The sequence below is a fragment of the Arachis duranensis genome, chromosome 3, assembly GCF_000817695.3.
Source record: "Arachis duranensis cultivar V14167 chromosome 3, aradu.V14167.gnm2.J7QH, whole genome shotgun sequence".
Taxonomy (NCBI): domain Eukaryota; kingdom Viridiplantae; phylum Streptophyta; class Magnoliopsida; order Fabales; family Fabaceae; genus Arachis; species Arachis duranensis.
In genome coordinates this window covers 50,784,659-50,790,575 of record NC_029774.3, presented here as the reverse complement: position 1 = coordinate 50,790,575, position 5,917 = coordinate 50,784,659, and the positions used below count along the sequence as shown (strand labels likewise).

At 37.9% G+C, this 5,917-nt stretch overlaps 1 non-coding gene across 1 annotated transcript; it reads right to left on the bottom strand.

The window, feature by feature from the left end:
• Window positions 1–1,513: 1,513 nt before the first annotated feature.
• On the bottom strand, window positions 1,514–1,620 carry LOC127746025 (small nucleolar RNA R71). The gene has a single exon (XR_008007646.1). It is a non-coding gene; the product is annotated as a small nucleolar RNA R71 (small nucleolar RNA).
• Between the last annotated feature and the right edge of the window lie 4,297 nt (window positions 1,621–5,917).

Here is a 5,917-nt window from a genome sequence, read left to right as displayed (position 1 = left end):
CATATTTGTGTTTTTCTCTCTCATCATTAAAAATTCAAAAAAATCAAAAAAATATCTTTTCCTTGTTTTACTCATAATTTTCGAAATCTTTGGGTTGACTTAGTCAAAAATTTTTAAAATAAGTTGTTTCTTGTTAGTCAAGTCAAGATTTCATTTTAAAAAAAATCCTATCTTTTCAAAATCTTTTTCAAAAATCAAATCTTTTTCATTTTTCTTATTTATTTTCGAAAATTTTTAAAAAATGATTTTCAAAATCTTTTTCTTAATTTCATTTCAAAATTTCGAAAACTTTACTAACAATTAATGTGATTGATGCAAAAATTTGAAGTTTATTACTTTCTTGTTAAGAAAGGTTCAATCTTTAAATTCTAGAATCATATCTTTTAGTTTCTTGTTAGTCAAGTAATGAAATTTTAATTTTAAAAATTAAATCTTTTCCAAAATATCTTTTTCAATCATATCTTTTCAAAATATCTTTTTTTTTAAATTATATATTTTTCAAAATCAATTTCAAAATTTTTTCTAACTTCTTATCTTTTCAAAATTGATTTTCAAATCTTTTTCAACTAACTAATTGACTTTTTGTTTGTTTTACTGTTTCTTATCTTTTTCAAAATCACCTAACTACTTTTCTCTTTCTAATTTTGGAAAATCACCTTACCTTTTTCAAAATTCTTTTAATTAACTAATTGTTTCAAATTTTAATTTTAATTTTATTTCTTCTGTTAATTTTCGAAAATCACTAACCATTTTTCAAAAACAATTTTCGAAATTCTCTCCCTCTCATCTTCTTCTATTTATTTATTCATTTACTAACACTTCTCTTCATCTCAAAAATTTGAACCCTCTCCTCTCTTTTGTGTTCGAATTTTTTCTACTCTTTCCTCTATTCTCCTCTTTTTCTACTCATATAAATGAATCTCTATACTGTGACATAGAGGATTCCTCTTCTCTCTTTGTTTTCTTCTCTTTCATATGAGCAGGAACAAAAAAAGGCATTCTTGTTGAAGCTGATCCTGAACTTGAAAGGACCTTGAAGAGGAAGCTAAGAGCAGCTAAAGCACAGTACTCTAAAGAGGATCCAACTGAAATTTTCGAACAGGAAAATGAGATGGCAGCCAAAAATAATAACAACAATAATGCAAGGAAGATGCTTGGTGACTTTACTGCACCAAATTCCAAATTACATGGAAGAAGCATCTCAATCCCTGCCATTGGAGCAAACAATTTTGAGCTGAAGCCTCAATTAGTTTCTCTAGTACAACAGAATTACAAGTTTCATGGACTTCCATCAGAAGATTCTTTTCAGTTCTTAACTGAATTCTTGCAAATCTGTGATACTGTTAAGACCAATGGGGTTGATCCCGAGGTCTACAGGCTTCTGTTTTTCCCTTTTGCTGTAAGAGACACTGCTGGAGTATGGTTGGACTCTCAACCTAAAGATAGCCTGAACTCTTGGGATAAGCTGGTCACGGCCTTCTTGGCCAAGTTCTTTCCTCCTCAAAAGCTGAGTAAGATTAGAATGGATGTTCAAACCTTTAAGCAAAAAGATGGTGAATCCCTCTATGAAGCTTGGGAAAGATACAAGCAGTTGACCAAAAAGTGTCCTTCTGACATGCTTTCAGAATGGACCATCCTGGATATATTCTATGATGGTCTGTCTGAATTGTCTAAGATGTCATTGGACCATTCTGCAGGTGGATCTATTCACCTGAAGAAAATGCCTACAGAAGCTCAGGAACTCATTAACATGGTTGCTGATAACCAATTTATGTACACATCTGAGAGGAATCCTGTGAGTAATGGGACGCCTCAGAAGAGGAGAGTTCTTGAAATTGATACTCTGAATGCCATATTGGCTCAGAACAAAATGTTGACTCAGCAAGTCAACATGATTTCTCAGAGTCTGAATGGATGGTAAAATGCATCCAACAGTACTAAAGAGGCATCTTCTGAAGAAGAAGCTTATGATTATGAGAACCCTGCAATGGCAGAGGTGAATTACATGGGTGAACCCTATGGGAACACCTATAATTCTTCATGGAGAAATCATCCAAATTTCTCATGGAAGGATCAACAAAGGCCCCAACAAGGCTTTAATAATGGTGGAAGAAATAGGCTTAGCAATAGCAAGCCTTTTCCATCATCTTCTCAGTAACAGACAGAGAATTCTAAGCAAAGCCCCTCTAACTTAGCAAATATAGTCTCTGATCTATCTAAGGCCACTTTAAGTTTCATGAGTGAAACAAGGTCCTCCATTAGAAATTTGGAGGCACAAGTGGGCCAGCTGAGTAAGAAAATCACTAAAACCCCTCCTAGTACTCTCCCAAGCAATACAGAAGAGAATACAAAAAGAGGGTGTAAGGCCATTGACATAATCACAATGGCCGAATCCAAAGAGGAGGAGAAGGACGTGAATCCCAGTGAGGAAGACCTCCTGGGATGTCCTCTAAACGAAAAGGAGTTCCAAACTGAGGAACTTAAGGAATCTGAGGCTCACCTAGAGACCATAGAGATTTTATTGAACCTCCTTTTACCATTCATGAGCTTTGAGAACTATTCTTCCTCTGAAGAGGATGAAGATATAACTGAAGAGCAAGTTGCTCAATATCTAGGAGCCATCATGAAGCTGAATGCCAAATTGTTTGGTAATAAGACTTGGAAAGGTGAACCTCCCTTGCTCATTAGTAAACTAGATACATGGGTTTAGCAAACTCTACCTCAAAAGAAACAAGATCCTAGTAAATTCTTAATATCCTGTACCATAGGCACCATGACCTTTAAGAAGGCTCTGTGTGACCTGCTATAAATCTTATGCCACTCTCTGTAATGGAGAAGCTGGGGATCTTTGAGGTACAAGCTGCAAGAATCTCATTAGAGATGGCAGACAAGTCAATAAAACAAGCTTATGGATTGGTAGAGGACGTGTTGGTAAAGGTTAAAGGCCTTTACATCCCTGCTGATTTCATAATCTTAGATACTGGGAAGGATAAGAATGAATCCATCATTCTTGGAAGACCCTTCCTAGCCACAGCAGGAGCTGTGATTGATGTTGACAGAGGGGAGTTAGTCCTTCAATTTAATGGGGACTACCTTATGTTTAAAGCTCAAGGTTATCCTTCTGTAAACATGGAAAAGAGGCATGATAAGCTTCTCTCAATACAGAGTCAAACAAAGCCCCCACAATCAAACTCTAAGTTTGGTGTTGGGAGGCCACAACCAAACTCTAAGTTTAGTGTTGAACCCCCACATTCAAACTCTAAGTTTGGTGTTTAGAGGTCCCAACAATGCTCTGATGATCTGTGAAGCTCCATGAGAGCTCACTGTCAAGCTATTGACATTAAAGAAGCGCTTATTGGGAGGCAACCCAATTTTTATTTATCTATATTTCTATTTTCTTTTATGTTTTATTAGGTTCATAATCATGTGGAGTCATAAAACAATTGCAAAAATTAAAAACAGAATAAAAAATAGCAGAAGAAAAAGCACACCCTGGAGGAAGAGCTTAAACGCTAGTAAGGAGCATCTGGCTGGCGTTCAATGCCAGAACACAGCATGAATCTAGCGTTGAATGCCAGAAACAAGCAGTAGTCTGGCGTTTAAATGCCAGGATTACACCCTGAGGAGAGCTGGCGTTAAACACCAAAAACAAGCATGGAAGTGGCATTCAACGCCAGAAACATGCTGCAGATTGGCGTTGAACGCCCAAAACAAGCATGGAAGTGGCGTTCAACGCCAGAAACATTCTACAGTCTGGCGTTAAACGCCAGGATTGCATTCAGAGGGCATTTTACACGCCTAAAGGGTGCAGGGATGAGAAATCCTTGACACCTCAGGATCTGTGGACCCCACAGGATCACCTCAGGATCTGTGGACCCCACATGATCCCCACCTACCTTCTCCCTCTCTCTCACACCTTTTAATAACACTCTTCCCCAAACACCCTTCACCAATCACCTCAATCTCTCTTCCCAATCACCTCTTCACCACTCACATCCATCCACTCTTCCCCATAAACCCCACCTACCTTCAAATTCAAAATCTCTTTCCCACTCAAACCCACCCTAAATAACCGAACCCCATTCCTTCTCCCTCCCCTATATAAACCCCTCCATCCTTCTTCATTTTCACACAATACAACCCTCTCCTCTCTGCTTTGGCCGAAACCCACACATCTCTCCCTCTCCTCCATATCTTCTTCTTCTTCTTCTATTCCTTCTTTTCTTTGCTCGAGGGCGAGCAATATTCTAAGTTTGGTGTGGTAAAAGCATAGCTTTTTTGTTTTTCTATAACTATTTATGGCACCTAAGGCCGGAGAAACCTCTAAAAAGAGGAAAGGGAAGACAAAAGCTTCCACCTCTGAGTCATGGGAGATGGAGAGATTCATCTCAAAAGCCCATCAAGACCACTTCTATAAAGTTGTGGCCAAGAAGAAGGTGATCCCTGAGGTCCTTTTCATGCTCAAGAAAAATGAGTATCCAAAGATCCGACATGAGATCCAAAGAAGAGGTTGGGAAGTTCTTACCAATCCCATTCAATAAGTCGGAATCATAATGGTTCAAGAGTTCTATGCTAATGCATGGATCACTAGGAACCATGATCAAAGTATGAACCGGAATCCAAAGAATTATCTTACAATGGTTCGGGGGAAATGCTTAGATTTCAGTCCGGAAAACGTGAGGTTGGCATTCAACTTGCCTATGATGCAAGAAGATGCACGCCGCTACACTAGAAGGGTCAACTTTGATAAAAGGTTGTACCAAGTCCTCATGGACATATGTATAGAAGGAGCTCAATAGAAAAGAGACTCAAAAGGCAAGCCGGTTCAATTAAGAAGACTGGACCTTAAGCCTGTGGCTAGAGGATGGTTGGAGTTCATCCAACGCTCCATCATCCCCACTAGCAACCGATCCGAAGTAATTGTGGATCGGGCCATCATGATCCATAGCATCATGATTGGAGAGGAAGTAGAAGTTCATGAAGTCATCTCTCTAGAACTCTACAAAGTAGCCGAAAAGCCCTCCACCTTAGCAAGGCTAGCTTTTCCTCATCTTATTTGCCATCTATGCTACTTAGCTGGAGTTTATCATAGAAGGAGACATTCTTATTGAAGAGGACAACCCCATCACCAAGAAAAGGATGGAGCAAACAAGAGAGTCCATTCATGGATCTCAAGAGACGCATGAGGAAGCTCATCATCAAGAAATCCCTGAGTGTCCTCAAGGAATGCATTTTTCTCCAAATAACTATTGGGAACAACTCAACACTTCTCTAGAAGGATTGAGTCATGACATGAACCAATTAAGGATGGAACACCAAGAGCACTCTATCATTCTCCATGAGATTAGAGAAGATCAAAGAGCTATGAGGGAGGAGCAACAAACGCAAGGAAGAGACATAAAGGAGCTCAAGAACACCATTGGTCCTTCAAGGAGAAGGCGCCACCATCACTAAGGTGGACTCATTTCTTAACTTCCTTGTTCTTATCTCTCTGTTTTTCGGTTTTTTAGCTTCATGCTTGTCTATGTTTGTGTCTTTATTACATGATCATTAGTGTCTAATGTCTATGTCTTAAGGCTATGAATAATTCCATGAATCCTTTACCTCTCTTAAATGAAAATGTTTTTAATACAAAAGAACAAGAAGTACATGAGTTTCAAATTCATCCTTGAAATTAGTTTAATTATATTGATGTGGTGACAATACTTTTTGTTTTCTGAATGAATGCTTGAATAGTGCATATTTTTTATATTGTTGTTTATGAATGTTAAAATTGTAGGCTCTTGAAAGAATGATGAACAAGAGAAATGTTATTGATAATCTGAAAAATCATAACATTGATTCTTGAAGCAAGAAAAAGCAGTGAAAAAGAAGAAGCTTGCGAAAAAAAAGCAAGCAGAAAAAGCCAATAGCCCTT